The 22,068-nt window shown below is 38.8% G+C and overlaps 2 pseudogenes; one reads left to right on the top strand and one right to left on the bottom strand.

The window, feature by feature from the left end:
* Positions 1–9,172: 9,172 nt before the first annotated feature.
* On the bottom strand, positions 9,173–9,768 carry LOC121434581 (annotated as a pseudogene).
* Positions 9,769–11,874: 2,106 nt separating this feature from the next.
* Positions 11,875–22,068, top strand: part of LOC121434582 — a 46,478-nt pseudogene continuing 36,284 nt past the window's right edge.

The following is a 22,068-nucleotide window of genomic DNA, read 5'->3' on the forward strand; positions in this document are numbered from 1 at the left end:
ATAACCGTTCATCCAGGAGCACTGTATAGAGGGCTTTTAGGTGACTTTTCCTTGAAGTTTTCTGGTTTTGTGTTCTCTATCTTTTGTGTCTGTGAGATATACGGTGTTGGTACAGTTATCTTTTAGATTGATCATCAAGATTGACAATCTACTTTTCACAATGTCATCTACTTGATTTTCAACTAAGACCTTATGGTAAAATATAAACATGCCAGAGACAGTTCTTTCCATCATTTGTCTAATTTACGTATGTTCCTACAAGACTTCGTGGTAAGATTTCCTAAATATCTGTTTTTACATTGGAATCATGTTCACTAGTGGATTTGTTAATTTAGCATGCTTAAGAAAAGGGAGAACATATCATGAGTGTGTTCAGACATCCTAAGGAAAATCCCCATTCTTCCTTTGTTGAGGAAAAACACTGTTTTGAAAATAACTCCCTTGCACTTTGTGCCTCCAGCAAGAATAATTTTGTTTTCATTTCTTTTGTCTTGGCTGTAGAAATGGCTATTTTTGGTGGTCAAACTGACTACCTCTGGAATTAATCAATACACAAAGAATTAATTATACCTGAGAGAGATTTTACTTAAAGATTTTGGAATGGGAAAATCCTCCACTAATCTGGATAGCTTGAAATAATAGGACCCACCTTTAGCTGCTTGGTGGGCATGCACACCTTTAACACCTTAACACAGGAGCAAGAGGTGTGGGACCCTCACCCCTTATTATCAAAGGGAAGAGAAGAAATTTCCTAGCAGAATGTTTTCTCAGGAAGATAGTGGAATTCCCCTCTCCCACCTGCAAGATTCCAAGCAGAAGGTCACCTACGTCAGCCCAGCCAGCCACCTGGTACAGGCTGTTAAAGATGGCCTAACTCAAGGACAGTGGCCTTGCTCTAAGAACAAGGAGTAAGCTGACTTTACAGAATGGGAGGGAGCAAAAGTCCTTGTACCCTTGCCAAGGCAACATCAAAGATTCTCTTTGTAGTTAAGGCTTTAAAAGCTTACCCCACAGAGGATATACAACTCCTCTCTACCTTGCTGTAATGGGGGTGGAGATGAGTTCCAAACATGTTTGCATTATGCTGATTAAACCTTGCTTATTACAGTCTGGACCTATCTGGTGGTCTCTCTCTGGTGGTCATAATCTGGGCACAACAAGAGGCTCTGGGATTTTCTGAGTTTGAGACCAGTCTGGCCTACCGAATGAGTTCCACACCTACACAGAAAAATCCTGTCTTGAAATCACAAAAGCAAGAAAATCTGAATCAAACAAGATTATGATCTAATTTTAACCTTCTCACCTTCTGGTAGCAGCAATTGCATATAAAGTACATTGAAGTAGAAAAGTCTCTTTTTTATCAACTTGCTCTGGCTACCAAGCTCATTCCTTTACTAGTACTAGAGACTACTTCTTTGAAATTTCGGTGAATACTTAAAATCAGTTGAGACATCAAGCCTCATGGGCTGAACAACTACTGGATTCTTCACTTGATCTTTGGGAAAAGGCTGAGAAGCAATCTACGGAATTCTTTAATTGTCATTTTTAAGTAGCTATTTTTAGACAACCTGAAACACAGCTTGTGAAACATTATACTAAGCCCACTTTTTACATACATGTTGAGATTCATTCTACCAATCCTGTTCATGTAGAGAATCTTGAATACTGCAGTTCCTTCTAGCGCCATTATTCTCTACATATTCCCATTTCCATGAACACTACTCTTTTTATTATTATTCATTTTCCTGAAGTTTGCTTCAAATTCCAGTAATAAAACCCATAAAGCAATGGAGCCATCATCCAGCCTTCTGATGGGGGAAAGATCAGTCATCTTGTTTGAGATCTGGTTCCTCCTTTTCTCTTTTCCGTTGTGTGAATCCCTGTGAAAACCATGTAAAAAGTATCTTCAGTTCATCTGACCTCAGCATGAAGCCACAGAACTAACATCTCCTTTTGTGACCTTAAAACTCTCTTTAGCTGTTAATGTTCTGGGCATCTTTCCCCTGTGGGACAGGGAATCCCTACACCCACCTAGCACAGCACAGTGCACTGTACAAGCTAACTGGCCAGGTCGTATTCTGGAGGTAAAAGGGAAAGTTCCTGTGGAGTGCAAGATTATGATGGTGTCGGCTTTTATAGCCAGGGCAAGTGCTATTGAAATGCATATCTCGGCCAATCAAGAAAAGATCTTTGACTCAGGTGGCTGGAGAGGCCCAAAGTCTCTGTGCTGTCTTGTGAAGAGCACTTCAGTCCTGTGGGAGGTGTTCTTGTCACTCAGGCCTCCCTCACTAGCCAATCAGGCCCTCCAGGTGACCTGCCAGTCAGATGTTGTGCAGGGCTCTTCCGGGCACCGCATTCAGTCTCGATTTTGCAGAGGAGCTGGCGCCATTTGTTTTCTGTGTTCCGGTGAAGTTTCTGTGTTCCGGTGAAGTTACTGCTGCAGGAAGTTGATAAACTGAGAGCTTTGGCGAGCTGAGAAACCACAACATGGTGAGCAGGGGAATGCTGTCTCCAGATGGGGAGGAGCAGAGGGTGAGGTGCGGGAGACAGCATGGTGCATCCTCCCAGGATACGCGTGGGAACCTGCCGCCAGATTCTCTGCATTGTGAAGTCCCACGTGGTCCTGTTAATTCCTAGACCTAGGGACAGACCTCTGAATAACTTTACGCTTTGGGTTTAATCCGCTTAAAGAATTGGGAGCAGGGTGCTGTGTGTACAAACATCTTGTCAACTTCAATATGCCAAAGTCAGTGAAGCCTAGGTTCTTCAGAATCTTCTCGATATTGCGCACTTTGCATTTAACTTTACATACAATCTCCATTTAAGTTTAACTATGTGGATGGTATCAAGGCATCTCACCAGTTGGGTAGCGCAGCACTTTTAGCTGCAACGTAGAAGAGGAGAATTGGTGATATAAAGGATTTGCCAATGCCTTGGAAATAGTTCAGTCTCACAAAGTAGAATTAGCTGAGGGAGGACTGCCTCTTCATAACCCAAAAGATAAATGTGTTTTATTCAGGGCTGTTAGAGTTTAGGATGCTAGGGTACACTTTGTTCAACTGGGTTGTCCAGATATTTGGCTCCAAACTATTACAAAGAATCCACTGTTGATTCCACATATCAAAGAACAACCTTTATCAAGCCTTTCAAGGAGGCATTACAGTTTGCCACTGTCAGTGTGTGAAGTGATTTCTCAATGAAAGTTATATTAATTCTAGAACAGCTGCATTTCCACCCTGTTAGAAAAATAGTTTCTGAAACAAGTTCTCTTATGTTGATGCAGGTGGCCTTGGTCTGCTGCTGTCCAGGGCAATGACCTTGCTGTCCTGTACACTAGACTTTCAAAACTCCTTTAAAAATGATTGCACCACCTCACAGTTTTAAAATTATAAATGAGAGTCATTTATAATTGTAGTTGACTATGCATTGCAGTTGCAGGGAAAGGATTTGCATGTGGAGCATTCCTTCTGTCCTCAGACTACAGTAGGAGGAAGAGTTTATTGAAGCTGGTGGAGACACAGTGCAGAAAAGGAGAGGCTGGACTGAGGGTGAAAACTTTCCTCCTTCATAAGTAGTTGAGGTTAGCTATGTGAAATCAGGTAGTCAACTGTAGATGCTCTATGAATGTCCTGATTGACCATTGTTTGCAGTCCACAGACCAGTGCCAAAAGGAAACTGGGAAAGGGAGTGACCTTATCTTTAAACCTAATTGCTATACTTACAGTAGTTCATCTACAATAGAAGATCTGGGCAAAATGTTGTGGCCCTACTTAACAGGACTTTTCTCTATTAAGACATTGATCTTTAGAGAAAATACATGAAAAATTTTTACTGTGCTCTAATACAAATCCCTAGTCTCTGCAGTATATGACCATAAAGTCTGTCCCAAGATTTCAAAATAGTTTTTGAGATGACAACTACATCATATTTACATTCTCCTTGCTGCCTCCAAGCCCTAAGATCCCTGGATTGTTTTTTAATTCCTGGTCTGTTCTATTTTAACAACAGTTATAGAGTAACCACAGTTACACTCTAACAGTAGTTACGTTATGAATGTGACCTGTTTGTCTGTAGGATTTTCCATCTCTGAGCCAATGGGATGCTGAACTGGAAAGTGGATATGTAATGGAATGTGCACACAAAGGACCCTGTGCTTTAGATGAGGAAGAGGATGTGCTCTAGTAGAGTGGGAAAATGTGTACTAAATACAAACTGTCTAAACTGGGGCCCTGTCTGCTGAGCTGGGAGGGCAGAACTGGATGGAAGGATTGTGCTGTCTGAGTCATTTGATCTCTGATCCTCCTGTAGAGGAGCTGCTAATAGTGAGAGGCTAGGCTAGGTGGCCCTATCCAGTGAGGAATTCTGAGCAGGGTTAGACATCAAGAGTACTAGTGGGCAGACAGTTTGTCAGTTCTTTCCATGATTCTCTTCTGTCTCTGCTGTAGGGAGTGGTAAGGAAGACCATAAGCAATCCTGTCATGAGTGGGGCATGTTCAGAGCAGTTCTGTTGAAATGTCATTTCTGCTGAGACTGGGAAGTACCATGAGCTAGACTGCAGTTATGTTGGTCCATGTGGTTCATGTAGGCAGTGGTGCTTGTTCTCTGAGCCTCTTTGTGTATAGAAATACTGCAGCCCTGGAATGGAAGGAAATGATGCTGGTTGTATCTCTGTCCAGAGTACACACATGGGCACTGCTTTTGCTGTGCAGTGGGAAGAGAGATTAGAAAACTGAAGGTTTAGTTTCTAGAAGTTCTGAATATTGCATTCCAGTTTCAGGTTTGTGTTATAAAGATTACAAATTGTTTAGGACCTGGTAGAGCAATAGTAGAGTAGAGTGCTTTTAACATGGTGTTACCACTAGCTGCAATGGTGGGATCCAGTGAAGCTTAGTTCCAGGGGACAAGAGGAGTTTCTGATGTGCAGAGATTTCTCAGGTGTGCAGTGTGGTAGACAGGTAGATAGGGCACAATCCACATATTCTGCTCTATGCCATGTAGCAGAAAGCAGATTTTAAACAATTTTTAGGTTGTTTTGGGATTGAAAAGATTAATTAGATTAACACTTCATCAGGCATCTTAAAATATATGCTCAGTTAGCAGAAAGGAGGAATTAAGGCCATAAAGATAGGTTACAGAATAGATTATTAATTTTTACAGTTTTAAATGCTAGTAAAAAGGAAACAACAGCTGTGGGGAGACATTAGATAATAAAAAAGCCCTGCTAAATTAAACCAACCTGTATGGTTTAAAGATACATTGCATTCAGAATAAAAACCAAGATATGTATTAAATTGCGGAATAAAGTTATAGATACCACTTCAATCCTTAAAGATTAACTTCAAACAAAAAGATCTCTTGAGACTGCTCTTCGGGCTGATGATGGAGGGGGAGTTGACTGGGGGGGGGAGGGAAATGGGAGGTGGTGGCAGGGAGGAGACAGAAATCTTTAATAATTAAGTAAATAAATAAATAAATAAATAAATAAAAAATCCCTTGAGTAAAAGAAACAGTAGTTCATCAGAGAGCATTACCATTCAATCTTAACTAATTCGTAAGATTAACAGATGTCTTCCTTTTGATTAAATATAATTTCCAACAATAAATCTTCATAAAGGTAGGGTTCCGGCAGAGTTTTGTTTTGTCTTTACAAAAGTATGAAAACATTGAACTAAGGAATCTAAAAACCACTAGACAACTGTGGGCCCATATTTCGATATGGCACAAAAGCCATTAGCCCGGTCCGAGCTGATCATGTAGCTCTGCAGACAAGCTGTCTCTGCCCTTAACAAAGGCCAGGATGCCTGCTCCTAGCTTCTTTTGTTAAAATGTGGATTACCTGAGAAGAGATGTTTGACTGAAGCTGATGACTTAAGAGTTCAGATATTTGGTGCTTCCTTCCTTTTGTAATTTGGAAGGATGTCTTATAGAGATGCTAATTCAGGGCCTACCTGACTGCTAGACGCTGATGTGACTTGAGCCAAGGCACCTGGTTGCCTAGGTGATGGCATAATTGGTTTTCCCCCTCCCCGCTAAATTTGGTGTGGTTATATAAAATGTTTGGACAATAAACGGCGATCTGGCCTTTTCCATGATGACGGTGTAAGCTGTGTCGGTTCTTTTCCTTGCGACTCCGTTCCAGCCGGTGGAAGGAATTAGGGAATTTATGTTGGACCCTCACGGGCCATGACAGACAACCGAGGTAACTAAAAAATAACACATCATCCAAATAAAATATCCTCTTCAAAAGAATAAGTTGGCCTAACAGTCACTTATTATAATCATGTTAGGTGTGTTTTCAAGGTGAAACAAAAAGACATTTTGTTTCCTTTTTTTTAAAAGACAGATTCCTCTGGCTTTCCTCAATTCACATTGTAGAACAGGCTTGCCTCTAACTTAGTGAGATATATCTGCCTCTGCTGTGAAAGTGCTGGGATTAAAGGCATGCACCACTATAGCCTGACAAAAATTTATTTTACATAGACAGGTGGTGTTGTTTCTTCATTTTAAATGTTGTTTGCTTTATACTTCCTGTTTACTCAGGGAATATTATATCCCTCTGAGTTCTCTGATGGAGCTAAAAGCTCAATAATTGTAATTATGCATGTTAACAAATTGAAAAAAATGAATTAAAAAATGTATAATGTATATAAGGCTAAGAGGCAGAAATATTATTTAAGGTTAGTAATACCAGTTTGGATAAAAAGTACTTTAGGTACAACACCTTGGGCTTACTAAGATAGGATAGATGATCAAACATTTTCTCTAAATTTACCAAATGCAAATGGATTGGACATTGTTAGTATAATTCTCCTCTGTACATATTATATATAGTTATTGTATTTAGTGTATATAGCTTTACTGTGTTAGTTAAAACCTTCACCTTTTAATAAGACAAATAGGGAAATGTGTGATATATTGATTATATTCTGATAATAAAGCCTGCTAAGCATTACAGCAGAGCTAATCACTACCTGACCAAAATTTACCATAGAGGTTTGGAGGACTTTGGGCAGATAGGAGTCAGGATTCCTAAGGCAGGCCTAAGAGAATATTAGCACTTTACTAACATGGAGAGACTGAAGAGGTGGTAGTCACAATTTGCTGGTTAACTGCTTCTCTGATCTTTCAGTTTCTTACCCTGCTCTCTGACTCCTGATTTCTTATTGTTAAATGTCAATTAGATTAATGCTTCAGCAGGTACAGAACTTTCTAAGCCCTTTGGAAATAAAGCCCATGTACCTGAGATAGAGCCACAAGATTTGTCATTTGCTCTGCTAAATTTTCACCTTTCCTTGACCCAATCTTCCCTCAGTTTTCCTCATTCCACTCTTTCATTTGTCTTTTATTTATTCTTTCATCTTGACTGCAGTTTTTCCTCCCACCATTGCTCTCTGTCCCAACCTTCCCCCAAATCTCTCTTCTTTGTTTACCTTTAGAAAATAGCAGGTCTCTCATACATATCAACCACACATGGTGTCTTAATTGTGGTTTCTATTGTTGTGATGAAATACGATGACCAAAACCCAGGATTAGGAGAAAAGGGTTAATTTGGCCTGTACTGCCATATTGTTGTTCACTTTTTTTTTTTTTTTTTTTTTTTTTTTTTTAGTTTTTCGAGACAGGGTTTCTCTGTGGTTTTGTAGCCTGTCCTGGAACTAGCTCTTGTAGACCAGGCTGGTCTTGAACTCACAAAGATCCGCCTGCCTCTGCCTCCCAAGTGCTGGGATTAAAGGTGTGTGCCACCACTGCCTGGCTGTTGTTCACTCTTAAAAGATGTTAGGAGAGGAACTTAAAGAGGACAGGATTTTTTTTTAACATAACTTGGATATTTTAGAGGGCAGGATTCTTAATAGATTTTTGTATGTTGAACCGTACTTGCATCTCTGAGATGAAACTGACTTCATCATGGTAAATGAGTTTTTGTTAATATGTTCTTGGATTTTATTTTCTAGTATTTTATTGAGTATTTTTGCCTCTATGTTCATCAGTAAGATGGGTCTGGAATTCTCCTTGGTTGAATCTTTGTATGGTTTGGTATAAGAGTAACTGTATCATCATAAAAGGGGTTTGGCAATCTTATTTCTATTTCTTTTTCTTTTTCTTTTTTTTTTTTTTGGTTTTTCGAGACAGGGTTTCTCTGTGGCTTTGGAGCCTGTCCTGGCTAGCTCTTGTAGACCAGGCTGGTCTCGAACTCACAGAGATCCACCTGCCTCTGCCTCCCAAGTGCTGGGATTAAAGGCGTGCGCCACCGTCGCCCGGCCCTTACTTCTATTTCTATTATGTGGATCCTTTGAGTATAGTTATTAGTTCTTAGTTCTGACAGAATTCTGAACTGAAACTGCCTTGCCCTAGGCTTTTTTTTTTTTTTTTTTGGCTGGAAGGCTTTTGATAACTTCTTCTCTTTCCTTGCAAGTTATAAGCTGATTTGAATTGTTCATCTGGTGTTGATTTAATTTTGGTATTTTATTGACTTTAGCCCTCAATTTGATTATTTCCTATCTTCTACTCCTGGGTGAGTCTGCTTCTTTTTCTTCTAGAGCTTTCAGGTGTGCTGTTAAGTCACTGGTGTGAGTTTTCTATACTTTCTTTATTTAGTGCTATGAACTTTCATCTTAGCACTGCTTTTATAGTTTCCCATAGATTTGGGTATTCTGTGCCAGCATTTTTGTTGAATTCCACAAAGTCTTTAATTTCTTTCTTTATTTCTTGCTTGACCTAGGGGTGGTTTACTAGAGCACTGTTCAATTTCCATGAGTTTTTAGGCTTTCTGTGATTAGTGTTGTTACTAAATCCTAAATTTAAAACATGGTGATCTGAAAAGACACAGGGGGTTATTCCATTTTTTTTTGTGTGTGTTGAGGTTTGCTTTGTTACCATGTTTGTGGTCCATTTTAGAGAAGGTTCCCTGAGGTGCTGAGAAGAAGGTATATTTTGTGTTTGGGTGGAATGCTCTATAGATGTCCATTGATTCCATTTAAGTCAAGACATTTGTTAGTTGTCTTATTTTTCTGTATAACCTGCCCACTGGGGAGAGTGGGGTGTTGAAGTCTCCTACTATTCTTTTTTTATACAAAAACAATCAACATGTATTTATTTAATATACATTGTAAGAACTTAAGCAGACTTAAGTTAAAAAGACAAATAAAACAAAAATAACACCACAGCGTAGAAATCAAGAAAAGGACAGACCATCTAAGAAAAAAGACGACACAAGGAGAAGCTTGTGGCAGGGCTCTTGACTGGAGACCAGCTTTGAATAGGTTTCTTGCAGGTACTTCTTAAATGCTGTGGGGGTTTTCCAGAGCTCAGCAGCGTGTGTGTTCAATGGGCTATCGATGTTGGGTTCTCCTAGCAGGCTCTGGATAGACAGCAAGATGGTCCTGACATCATACAGCGCGGACCATTTATCCTTGAGGATGTCCAGGCAGATGTTCCCCTGGGTGTCTACGTTGGGGTGGTAGCAGGGTGTGAGGAACTTCACCGTGGGTGCGTTGTAAGGGTAGCCACTAGGGAACGCGAGTGAGAGTTTATACCTCAGGTCTTCATATGCTGTGCCGGCTGCTCCATGCATGGATGGGCCCTTCCCATTTGAACAGGTTGTCTGATTCAGGGAAGGCAGAAATCCCTTTGTCACCAGACATCATGAGGGTCATCAGCTCCTGTTGTAGCCTCTTGCCCACTGGCCGGGATGGCACCCCCGCTGGGCTCGGCTCCCTTGCGAACTGCCGGAATGCTGGCGGCAGCTGGGTCGCAGTTTTGCGAGGCCATCCAGAGGACGCAGGCCGCGAAACAGGAGTGTGGAGACGAAAAAGCAACTTCCTCCTACTATTCTTGTATGGGATTTGATGTGCAATTTAAGCTTTAGTAATGTTTCTTTTACATGAGTGGGTGTTCTAATATTTGGGGCATAGATGTTCAGGATTGAGACTTCATCTTGATGAATTGTTTCTGTTATGGGTATGAAGTGTCCTTCTTCATCTATTCTGATCGGCTTTACTTTGAAGTCTATTTGGTTAGCTATTAGGATACCTATACTTGTGTGCTGCTTAGGTCCATTTGATTTGAAAATCTTTTTCCAACACTTTACTCTTTGGCAGTGTTTGTCTTTGAGGTTTAGGTGTGTTTTAATTTTTTTCTCCTCCCTTCCTCCTACTTCCCTCCCCTCCCCACAACCCCCTTCCTCTCCTTCTCCAGTCCAAGGAGCAGTCAGGGTTCCCTACCCTATGGGAAGTCCAAGGTCCTCCCTGCTCCCCCCAGGTCCGGGAAGGTGAGCATCTTGGTGTGTTTCTTTTATAAAGCAAAAGGATGGATCCTGCTTTTGTATCCATTTTCTTAGCCTGTACCATTTTATAGGTTAATTGAGTCTATTGATATTAAGAGATGTAAATAACAAGGGACTGCTAGTTCCTGGTATTTTTCAGTAGCGGTGTTTGTGTTTCCCTTCTTTGGGGTTTGTGGGTGTTAGGATATCTGTTGCCGGTTTTAAAGTTAGCTTCTTTGGGTTGGAGTTTTCCCTCTAGTACTTTCTGCTTGACTGGATTGTGGATAGGTATTGTTTAAATCTGGTTTTGCCCTGGAATATCATATTTTTTCCATTTATGGTGACTGAAAGCTTTGGTAGGTCTGGTGTCTGTGGTCTCTTGGTGTCTTCAGCACATCTGTCCAGGGCCTTCTTGGTTTCATGGTTTCCATGGAGAATTTGGGTGTTATTCTGATAGGTCTGCCTTTATATTATACTTGGCCATTATCTTTTGCAGCTCTTAATATTCTTTCTTCGTTCTCTATTTTGCATTTTGATCATTATATGTTGGGGGAGACTTTTTTGGTCTAGTCTATTTGGTGTTCTCTAAGCTTCTTGTACCTTCATAGGGATATTCTTCTTTGGGTTGGGAAAGTTTTTTTCTATGATTTTTTTGTCAAATATAGTTTCTGTTCTTTTGAGTTGGTGTTGTTCTCTTTCTTCTATCCCTACTATTCTTAGGTTTTAATTTTTTTCATGGTGTCCCAGATTCCCAGGATGTTTTGTGTAAGGAATTTGTTGGATTTGTTGTTTTCTTTGACCAATGATTTGATTTCTTCTATAGTATCTTCAGCATCTGAGAGTCTCTCTTCTATCTCTTGTATTCTGCTGGTTACACTTCCTGCTATAGTTCCCATTTGTTTAACCAGATTTTCCATATACAGAATTCCCTGCATTAATGTTTTCTTTATTGCCTCTATTTCAGTCTTCAAGTCTTGAGCTGTTTGTTTCATCTGTTTGATTGTTTTTTCTTGGTTTCTTTGATGTCTTCCAATTTGTTGTCTGTCTTTTCCTTGGTTTCTTTAAGGGAATTTTTATTTCCTTCATCATCCTCCTAGAGTTACATTGGGGACCCCATCATTTTCACAAAGTTACATCGAAAATCATTTCTTTTGTTTCTCCTGACTTAGGATGACTAAGTCTTTGTGTAGTATGACCACTGGGTTCTGGTGTTACCATGTTGCTTTCTATGTTATTGGATGAATTCTTGCATTGGCACCTATCCATCTCATCCTTCAATTGGTGCCAGCAGTGTCTTTTCCTTTTGTTCCAATCCTTAAAGTGATGGTTTGTGTCTTTGAGACCTGTTCTTGGCCAACTCTGTGTTTCAGAGAGCCATGCCACTGAGGTCTGTCTTGGTACTCTCTCTTCTTGGCCTGCTCTTTTGGTCTGCACTCCTGGGTCACACTCTTGGTCCAGTCTGTGCAGTCACAGCTTGTGCTTCAGGGTCCCTGTCTTAGGCCACCCTGTGAAACTACATCTTGTGTTTTAATGTTCCTCTGAAGTTGCAAGGTGCTGGGAGGTAGCATGGGAAGTTTTGGTGGTGGAGTGAGACTTGTAGCTTTCAGTGTCTGATGGATGGTGTGGAGGTGTTTGAGCAGCACACCTGGAGGAAACTTGCCATTTGGCTGGCTAGTGAACTGAAGCAGGTAGTGTTTGGGCCCAGAGTTTTGCCCCAGTATGGAGGTCCTAAAGAGGTTGTCCTGCTAGGTGGGTCATCACTCACCTCTTGGTCCTTTCTGTGTAATAGCAGGCTGTGCTGCAGAGTTCCACTTAGGTTGCGGGTGCATGGATAGGAGGGCTTGGGGCACAATGGGACTTGTAGCTTTCAAGGTTCAATGGATGGGATGGGGGTGTTGGAGCAGCCTCCTTTCAGGAAACTCAAAGGCTAGCTGGCTAGGGAAGCTGAGGCCACTGGGGGAGGTCCTGGGGTTTTGCTCTGGTATGGAGGGCCTAGAGAGTGGGGTGTCCTGCTGCATGGGTAGTCACTCACCTCTTGGTCCCCTCTGAGGAGTAGCAGGTTGTGTTTCAGTGTTCCATTGAGGTTGTGGCAGGGGTTTGTAGGGGTATAATTGGAGATTTAGGGCAGAATGGAACTTGTAGAATTCAGGGTCCAATGGATCATGAGTATATTTCTTAAACTTCAGTTTTTAATTTTCTTCACTTATTGCTTGTTTTTTTGCTTTTCACTTTCACAAGACTGGGGTTTCTGTATCTTTGAAGTCTTTTTGTTTTTTGTTTTTGGTGGTTTGGTTTTTTTTTTTGTTTCTTTTTTTATTTTTCCATTCACTTCCTCCCCTCCTCCCATTCCCCTCCCGCTCCCCCACACCCCCTCTTCCCTCCCCATCCCTCCTTAAGAGAGGGCAGGGAATCCTGCCCTGTGGGAAGTCCAAGCACCCCCCCCCCATCCAGTCCTAGGAAGCTTTGCATCCAAATAGACAATTGAACTAGGGTCCCAAAAAGCCAGTACATGCAGTAGAAACAAGTCCCAGTGCCTTTATCAATGCCTTCTCAGTCAGCCCCCATTTTCAGCCACATTCAGAGAGTCCAGTTTGATCGCATGGTCACTCAGTCCTGGTTCTGCTGGATTTGGTGAGCTCCCATTAGAACAGGAACACTGTCTTAGTGAGTGGACCAACCCCTCGCAGTCCAGACTTCCTTGCTCATTTTCTCCCTCCTTCTGCTCTTCAACTGGACCTTGGGGGCTCAGTCCAGTGCTCTGATGAGGGACTTTGTCTCTATCTCCATCTGTTGCTGGACTAAGACTCTCTCCAATGGGTTTTCTGGTACAGGATTTGGTTTTGGTTTTGTTTTTTTGTTGTTTTTTTTTTCAAGACATATATATATTATACAAGACATAAACTAGTTAGGATAGGATAATTAATGAATATATTGTTCTTATTCATAGTATAGAATTGTGTATTGGGCTTAGAACTCTCTTATTTAAACAAAAGGAGAAGGCGCTGTAGGAAATCTTACAGCCAGTGGTTTCCTGACCACTAAGGCATGGCCTCTTATATAGGCCAGTATAGAGCATGAGTCCAGCCTCTTTCTGGCTGCATGATTCGGTTTCTGATCTCAGTTTGAGCATAGGATTCTGATTTGTGAGTCTATCCCTAATAAATAAACATCTATTTCTCAATTCTGAGCTAGTATTGCATTTCTTCTAAGAGTCCTTCTTTAAGGATCATTAAATGTGAATCTTCTAAGTGATGAAATGATTTCTTTCATTTGTTGACCATGGACCAATAGTGACTGGGTTCAGAATGTACTTGATTAAATAAACAACCCACCAGAAAATATCATGTATTTGAAGAACTTTCTCTCCTTATTGGTTTTATTTCAATTTTCTGTGGATCCTTACCAGGAGAAGCCTTTCTAGATAAAATTCCTCATTGTATGCTATGAGTTTCAATACCCTAAAGTAATTTCCTGACATTTATATCTACTGTGTTGTGCTTGACATTAATCAGCCAAATTCCTATTTATACTGAAATGTGTTTACCATCATTATGGGCTCAATCTCTAAATCACATAAGATATAGCAGAAAGAGTTCTTATTCAGTGCTCAAGTGTTTGGTAACCTGCTGTTTTATCTGAGTCATTGTGTGGCTCTAAATTCCTGAAAGTAAAGGGAGGCATCATTCCTCGCTCTATTTGTTGTGATGTTATTGGATGATGGCCCTGGAATGCAGGTATTTTTTATGTCAAGTATATGCTGCTGTGCTGAGCTTCATGCTTATCTTGAATTTTAAAATTTGACAGAGGGTATCTCTCTGATTCCCAGGATACCATCCCATGGATTGATAGCATTAATACTGCCTGAGTATTTTGAGTCATTAAATTGCAGCTGTATGAACATCTTCTTGCTTGTTATGCTTGCTTTGATTTTTTTAAATCAATATGACTGTTTTATATGCCTGCATGGATATGTACCATGAAAGTGATCAAAGAATATCAGAAATCCTTACCCTGGAAAATGGATAGTTATAATCCCCATGTAAGTACAGGCAAATTTGTCCATCTCCATTCCAGATCAGCAAGAGTGCTGAATTAATCTGCCCCCTCTCCAGGTCTGTGTTGATTATTTATGACCAACATATATATTTCTACTGTTTTCATCTGTCCACTTTTAACTGTTTTATACAGGAAGTTCTTTTTCTACAAAATGTTATTGGTATTGAAGTTTATATTAGGGTACTTCAGGGTCTGGAAGAAGACTACAGAACTGGAGTGAAAACAACTCTTTGTAGAAACTTCAATAAAAGCCTGTTAGTTTTTCTATCCCATTGTTTGTTTTATTGAGGTTTGCAATGGAGACAGAGTCTTAATGTGTACTGCCACTTTTCCTGGACCTGATTGCATTGACTTGACTGGCATTCAACTCAGAGACAAATATACCCACCTCTGTTTTCTCAGTGTTGTGGTTAAAGGCACAATAAACCAATACACCCATTTGTGTATCTTTTTTTCTTTCTATAATGAGGAATTTTTCATACAATTTTCTCATGCATACAATTTACTGTTGATCTTTTTTCTTGTCTCACCCTGTTAATAGATATTGTTCTTATAAGGTGAAATCCCATTCAGATTGTATAGAAATGACAGAATTGACTCTAATTTTCAATTTACTTCTAAAGTAACTGACTATATCACAGAATAAGAATGGGGAGCACCAGAATCATACAACTGTACTTTCAAAGAAGTATGCATTTCCAATGATGTCACTGTCATGCTTACATGTACACACGTATGGTATATTTTTGAAGGCAGTGACCTATGATGATCTACATATCAACTTCACTCAGGAAGAGTGGGATTTGCTGAGTCCTTCCCAGAAAAATCTCTACAAAGATGTGATGCTGGAGACCTTCAGGAACCTCACTACTACAGGTAAAAATGAATTTCCTTCATGTTTCAAAATATGGAGACAACCTTTCCTTGCCTTATAATGTTGTTCTGTAATTTGATTTAGAAAGAAGAAAATGAGATGAGTAACACAATCATAGTTCTTAGGTGCACTTAAGATAATGAGCTAGCTGGGCAGTGGTGGCACACGCCTTTAATTCCAGCACTCTGGAGGCAGAGGCAGGTGGATCTCTGTGAGTTCGAGACCAGCCTGGTCTACAAGAGCTAGTTCCAGGACAGACTTCAAAACCACAGAGAAACCCTGTCTCGAAAAACAAAAAAAAATAATAATAATTAAAAAAAGAGAATGACCTAATTGTTGTACAATATTAAATAATATAACATACATATTCTGGTACTGTATTTCAGGGTACATTTTGGAGGTCTGTAACACTGAAGAACATAGTCAATGCTCTAGAAGACCTACAAGGTAATTTTCCTGTGCAAGTTTATAACAATGTGCCTCTGATGAGTTTCTAATATGTCCTGGAACAATGAATCAAAAGCAGCATTGTAAATAAGCACAGCTTTAAATGCATTGATGGTTATTAAATTCTCACAAATCCATATTCCTCAATTTCTCATAGGTGAATTGCATGTGCAAGGCATTCATTTAAGAAAACGTCAACAGCACTCGGGAGGCAGAGGCAGGCGGATCTCTGGGAGTTTGAGACCAGCCTGGTCTACAGAGCTAGTTCCAGGATGGGCTCCAAAACCACAGAGAAACCGTGTTTCGAAAAAAACTAAAAAAAAAGAAAAAGAAAAAGTCAAGGAAGCAATGACTAAACAGATAATCACCATTTGAATCATAGCAACGTGAGGGCTATGTAGTAGATCTGCCAGGTCATTTCTTTCTTGCTACTTATGACAATAACTTTATACACATTTCAGTGATGAGTGTAGCTGCAAACTTTCTCCTAAATCAATAGCTCATGGTAAGACTTGGATTACTCATAGACTTTTTGTGACTTGTTAAGTTTAGTGAAAGTGGCAGTTAGAGTCAAGGGTCAATGGGCAGTTGTTGTGGAGAAACCTTAATATCTATACCACAAGTCTATGAGGAACAGCAAGTGAAACCATGAGGATTCAATGTGGAAATCTTTTATTTACTATTCTTCCTTACTATGTATATCATATGTGAACTCTTGATACAAGCATATGAGAATATGGATATGGAAAGATGTAGCATACGACTCATTAAGAACAATTAGAAGATAAACTGTAGTTCCCATGGAGAGTATACTTGTTCAATTAAGTGCAAGTATACAGTAATTGGTATTTTACCATCATTGTTAATACATAAACAACTTCACATTAAAAAAAAAAGCCCCATGAGTTCTAAGTCTGCCAATACTTCTTAGTGTCTTAGTTCACTTAGTCAATGTATAAGGATTCACAGTAAAATTTATGAATGCAGTAAAGATCGTAAGGCACTCAGTGTATGCATTTCTTTTAAAAAATGTGAAAAAATCATAGAAAAATATAGAGATAGGTATAGATGAAATGGTAAACCATGACACAAAGGAATTATCATCACAAATATTTTTCCTAATGAAAGAAGAAAACATGATTTTAAATGAAGTTATAAGACATTAATATTTGATTCATTTTTACAACTGGAACAAATTATGAAATTAATTCATACAGATCTGAGGTTCAACAGTATATTGAATGTGGTAAAGCTTTTACATGTGTAAATTATCCTTGCAGGATTGAAAGAAATCAAATTGGAGAGAAATTTTCAGTATGTTCTCACTATGCTAAAACCTTGTCTTATGACACTCACCTTCTAAGGAATGAAAAAACACATACCAGAGAAAAATGCTGTGAAATTAAGCAATGTGGTAAAGCCTTTGATTATCACAGTCATCATCAAATGCATGAAAGAACACCCACTGGAGAGAAACCCTATGAATATAGTCAAGATGGTAAAGACTGTGTTCATTATGAAACTCATCAAAGTCATAAAAGAACACATAATGAAGAAAAATCATATAAATTTAATGCGCTTGGTAAGGCCTTTGCTGATCACAGTCATTTTCAAAAGAATAAAAGAACACATACTAGAGAGAAACCCTATGAATGTTTTCAATGTGGTAAATGCTTTGCATGTCAGGATAATCTTCAAACACATAAAAGAACACGTACTGGAGAGAAACCCTATGAATGTAATCAGTGTGGTAAGGCCTTTGCTCAGAAAAGTAATCTTCAAATGCATAAAAGAGCACATAATGGAGAGAAGCCTTATGAATTTAGTCAGTGTGGTAAATACTTTGCACATCTGGATTACCTTCAATTGCATGAAAGAACACATTCTGGAGAGAAACCCTATGAATGTAATCAGTGTGGTAAGGCCTTTGCTCGACCTAGTACTCTTCAAAGTCATAAAAGAACACATTCTGGAGAGAAACCCTATGAATGTAATCAGTGTGGTAAGGCCTTCGCTCGACCTAGTACTCTTCAAAGTCATAAAAGAACACATACTGGAGAGAAACCCTGTGAATGTCATCAGTGTGGTAAGGCCTTTGCTCGACCTAGTACTCTTCAAATGCATAAAAGAACACATACTGGAGAGAAACCCTATGAATGTAATCAGTGTGGTAAGGCCTTTGCTCAACATGGTACTCTTCAAATGCATAAAAGAACACATACTGGAGAGAAACCCTATGAATGTAATCAGTGTGGTAAGGCCTTTGCACATCATCGTCACCTTCAATACCATAAAAGAACACATACTGGAGAGAAACCCTATGAATGTAATCAGTGTGGTAAGGCCTTTGCATATCTTAGTAATCTTCAAGAGCATAAAAGAACACATTCTGGAGAGAAACCCTATGAATGTAATCAGTGTGGTAAGGCCTTTGCTCAACACAGTCATCTTCAAAGGCATAAAAGAACACACACTGGAGAGAAACCCTATGAATGTAATCAGTGTGGTAAGGCCTTTGCTCGACCTAGTACTCTTCAAAGTCATAAAAAAACACATACTGGAGAGAAACCCTATGAATGTCATCAGTGTGGTAAGGCCTTTGCTCACCGTGGTACTCTTCAAATGCATAAAAGAACACATACTGGTGAGAAACCCTATGAATGTAATCAGTGTGGTAAGGCCTTTGCTCGACCTAGTACTCTTCAAAGTCATAAAAAAACACATACTGGAGAGAAACCCTATGAATGTCATCAGTGTGGTAAGGCCTTTGCTCACCGTGGTAGTCTTCAAATGCATAAAAGAACACATACTGGAGAGAACCCCTATGTATGTATTCAGTGTGGTAAGGCCTTTGCCCATCATAGTCACCTTCAATACCATGAAAAAACACATACTGGTGAGAAACCCTATGAATGTAATCAGTGTGGTAAGGCCTTTGCATATCTTAGTCATCTTCAAAAACATAAAAGAACACATACTGGAGAAAAACCCTATGAATGTAATCAGTGTGGTAAGGCCTTTGCTCAACACAGTCATCTTCAAAGGCATAAAAGAACACATACTGGAGTGAAATCCTTTAAATGTAATCAATGAAGTAAGGTCTTTGCTCACAACTGTGCTCTTCAAAATCATAAAAGAACCCATACTGGAGAGAAACCCTATAAATGCCATCAATGTGGTAAGGACTTGCATGTCACAATCATCTTCAATTGCATAAAAGAACACATACTGGAGAGATACATGTGAATGAAATCTGTCCTGAATCCTTTTTCCCAATCATCTCCAAATATGTAAAATAAGACATCTTATAGAGAAACCCTGAGTTTAATATGTGTGTTCTTTAAAAACATGAGAAAAATCATACTGTAGTGATACTCTATGAAAATCAGTGTCAGAATGATTTGTGCTTCATATAGGAGTAAGACTTTTTGTGTGTAATCAATCTGATTAAGTTTGTGGTGCATATTACCATAATCTTAGGACCTGAGGAAAAAACTGAGGGCTTATTGTAAATTATTCTTTAAACAAAAACAGTTATTGTATAGAAAAGAATTTTATAGTGTCAACAATTTGTTCAAGCATCATGATACCTCTTATTATTTTAGTTTGAAGTAGCAAACTAATGGACAAACATTTTATGAAGCATTATTGGTTGGAGAAAGGGTATTTAAAGAAACATACATTGGTCCTGAAACCAGAGCCAAAAGAAAGTACCTTGTCTCTGAATCTAGAAGTAGTTAAAGAAACAACATCTCTCTGAAAACAGCCAACGTTAAAAGGGGCCAGTAAAGAAACACAATTTGGCTCTCAAATCAGATCCATAAAAACAAACTCTATCCTTGTCCACTGCGCACAAAAGCAATGAATCCCTCGGCATAAAATCAAGCCCATCCCGGAGCTTTTTCAGGATCAGGTATTGAAATCCAGCAAATTCCCACCATCAAAATTTCCTTTGCTCTCGGTTATTAAGAAGTCCTATTTGAGCCTTATGCTCATTAAGCATGCAGCTGTCCCTTTCCACACTTTGCAGAGGTATTCATACTCATGTTTTCTTCCTTCTCAAATAAATCTGATTCAAGATTTATGTGAATACCTCTTTTACTGGAATGTTTCAGAAACTCCTGGAGTTGAGCCAAGATACAATTGATGCCTCTGTTTGGGAACTTAGTTCAGAAGATGACAGAGTAATTGGACATATATTATGAAATATTCCCTTGAGAGTAGAGGAGATCAGAACCAGATATTTCTACTGGGAAACTTTCTTCTTTTTTTGTTTTTGTTTTTTTTTCTTCTGTTTTTTGAGACTGGGTTTCTCTGTAGCTTTGGGGCCTGTCCTAGAAAAGCCTCTGCCTCCCAAGTGCTGGGATTAATGTTGTGCACCACCACTGCCCGGCCTGGAAAGCTTTCTTAGAAGAATTAATTTCTTTTACTTCAAGTCTAAGTTTGCTTTTTCTTTACATGAACCAATTCATTGTGTAAGTAAGCTGTACGATGACTCTCAGCTCCTCTTTTACAGAAATGAATGAATGTTTACAGGAGAAATGTTTTCATGAGTGAAAAACTGTCTTAAAAGTTTTGTTCATTGTAGTTATGTGATGTATGTGTGTGTATTTGTGTGTATTTGAATGTGCATTCTGTATCCACATAAAGATAATACCTTGGATATTATTGCAGAAGAAATTACAGGAAGCTGTCAAACATCTGACATTAGTTCTCACCTAGGCATGACTCTAGTGCCTCATATATTTTTAGTCTATTTATATCTTTTTGAAGTCTGGAAATAGGAACACACTCTTAGAAAAAAGAAAGTTCAATTCATGACAACAATTGGTTAATTTCTTTAGAAATCACAGTTTTCTCTAGCTTTAAGTAAAAATTTTTATCATAACCTTGAGGGAAGTAAATTACATACCATGTTTAATCAAGACTGGTGGAGATCATTGCATTATGGTTTCTACATTGAAATATTTGAAGTATGTACTAAAGTGAGCTATATGTGTGGCAAATCCATTTAGTGAATTCTATTTTGTAGTCTTTATATTACTTCTATGGATTTTGTTCATCTTTTTTTGTGCCTTTACCAAGTGATGGGTATTTTTCTGCTATAATGTATAGAATGGTAAACCCATCATACTTGTTTCCCATTGGTTATTGAAGTGTCAGGCCATGTGGGAACATACTTTTTGAGTAAATGTTTTGGGTTGTTTCTGGTTTAGATTTTTATCTTTTCAGAAATTCCCTTCAGCTTTTGTTTGTTATTAATCCTAGCTTGGATGTCAGGAAAAATTCAGGGATTATTTTGAATTCATGATGCTCATATGTCTGCCCCCTGTATACAAGTCCAAGGGTCGATGATGAACTCCAAATGTATGTGGTTTTTCAACAGAATTTGACAGTATTCACATTAAAATGACTGATAAAATAAATAATAAGAAATGTTAAATACCTTATGTGTATTTAAAGAAGTATTTTCATTCATGTTTTATAGATGTAATAACGTAGTCTAATCAGCAATCATCTGTTTATCTGACACCATAACTTAATGTTCTTTTCTTGTAAATTTTTTTGATCTTTATTGAGCTCTACATTTTTTTGCTGCTCCCCTCCTGCCTCTTCCCTTCCCTTCAGTACTCTCACAAGGTCCCATCCTCCCAATTTACTCGGGAGATCTTGTCTTTTTCTAATTCACATGTATATTAGAACTTTGTATGTCTCTTTAGTGTCCTCATGTTGTCTAAGTTCTCTGGGACTGTGATTTGTAGGCTGGGTTTCTTTGCTTTATGACTAAAATCCACTTAATGACTGACTACATGTGATAATTGTCTTCTGTGTCTGGGTTAGCTCTCTCAAAATGATGTTTTCTCGCTCCATCCATTTTCCTGAAAAATTCAACATGTAATCGAGGTTGGGATTCTAGTCTTGCCCATAAGAGTCCTTTCCCACTGAGTCATCTCATTGGTGCTCAAATTCAATTAGAAGAAATATTACAACAGTAGAGTCTTATTTTCTTTTCAAATTGTAAATGCAATTTCATACAACAAGAGAGGACCATGGGACAATTTGAATAGTCAATCTGCTATGCATGTGAAAATACTCTTACCAGCACAGATTTTTTTAATTTCTTCATTCTGAGAACAAGACATGTATTTATACTTTCTCAAAACCAAAATTACATGCCAGAAAATTGCATCATTTATTAAAGTTCATTGCCTCTAAGTCTGATAACCTGGCTTCTATATCTTGTTTACCCTAATACTCTTACGAATTTTTTCATATTTGTTGACTTCATCAGTTACTTATACACACTCCTACATCATCTCATTCACAAATAATTTTTAAACCAAAAGAAGTTTCTTTCAGTGTATTTGCAGTCAAATGACTCCCAAGGTTTAAGGACTAAAACTCACAACGTGGACGTAGATCATAGACC

The sequence above is a fragment of the Microtus oregoni genome, unplaced genomic scaffold (genome assembly GCF_018167655.1).
Source record: "Microtus oregoni isolate MIOR12 unplaced genomic scaffold, Mior012 000044F_000, whole genome shotgun sequence".
NCBI classification, from domain to species: Eukaryota; Metazoa; Chordata; class Mammalia; order Rodentia; family Cricetidae; genus Microtus; species Microtus oregoni.